This window comes from Arachis ipaensis, chromosome B04 (genome assembly GCF_000816755.2).
Source record: "Arachis ipaensis cultivar K30076 chromosome B04, Araip1.1, whole genome shotgun sequence".
NCBI lineage: Eukaryota > Viridiplantae > Streptophyta > Magnoliopsida > Fabales > Fabaceae > Arachis > Arachis ipaensis.
In genome coordinates this window covers 94,815,104-94,816,612 of record NC_029788.2, presented here as the reverse complement: position 1 = coordinate 94,816,612, position 1,509 = coordinate 94,815,104, and positions in this window count along the sequence as shown.

Sequence of the window (1,509 nt, the reverse complement as noted above, 5' to 3'; positions counted from 1 at the left end):
AAATTCTTATATACTTTTCTCCAAAAAACTGAAATTTTTTTCTCTTTATTATTCATACAGACATGCATACATATATATGATATACACAAATACATCTCATCATATTTTACATTTTACAAAAAAACTTTACAAGTAACTTACAAATACACACACATAATTACAAATCATATCCCTTTATACAAGGTATAATAATAATGACGAGAAAAAACAATAACTAATTACAAGACAGTCTAAAAATATAGAAGTAAACATCAAATGCTTGTCTTCTTCGTCTGTTTTTTTGAAAAACATAAGGCTATAAAGGGTTGAAAACCTAACCCGAAGGTCCTCTATAGAAGAAGGGAATGTCACAAAAGTAATAAAAACACATACACCTGGTCAACTCACATCTCAAGAGAGTTTATATTTATCAAGCTTGCGGTCTTTACTTCTTTATTTTCAAGAAAAACATTTATTTCACTAACTCATATACAGTTGCATTTTTAATTATTTCTTAGTCATATATATATTTTAGAAGAATTAAATCACAATAAATCTTTAATTTTTTTTTAGGGTTTAAAGACTCACCTAGGGGTTTTCTACCCAATGAACTACCATCATTCATTTCTATCTACCTGATGAGCGGATAATTTATACGCTTTTTGACATTGTTTTTAGTATGTTTTTAGTAGGATCTAGTTACTTTTAGGGATGTTTTTAATAGATTTTGTGTTAAATTCACATTTCTGGACTTTACTATGAGTTTGTGTGTTTTTCTGTGATTTCAGGTATTTTCTGGCTGAAATTGAGGGACTTGAGCAGAAATCAGATTCAGAGGTTGAAAAAGGACTACTGATGCTGTTGGATTCTGACCTCCCTGCACTCAAAGTGGATTTTCTGGAGCTACAGAACTCGAAATGGCACGCTTCCAATTGCGTTGGAAAGTATACATCCAGGGCTTTCCAGAAATATATAATAGTCCATATTTTGGCCAAGAATAGACGACGTAAACTGGCGTTCAACGCCAGCTCTCTGCCCGAATCTGGCGTCCAGCACCAGAAAAGGATCCAAAACCAGAGTTGAATGCCCAAACTGGCACAAAAACTGGCGTTCAACTCCACAAATGGCCTTTGCACGTGCAACACTTAAGCTCAGCCCAAACACACACCAAGTGGGCCCCGGAAGTGGATTTATGCAACAAATACTTACTCATGTAAACCCTAGTAGCTAGTTTATTATAAATAGGACCTCTTACTATTGTATTGGGCATCTTTGGATTACCTTATGATCCTTTGATCACGTTTTAGAGGGCTGGCCATCTCGGCCATGCCTGGACCTTTCACTTATGTATTTTCAACGGTAGAGTTTCTACACTCCATAGATTAACGTGTGGAGCTCTGCTGTTCCTCAAAGATTAATGCAAAGTACTACTGTTTTCTATTCAATTCTTCTTATTTCGCTTCTAAGATATCCATTCGCACCCAAGAACATGATGAAGGTGATGATTATGTGTGACGCTCATCATCCTTC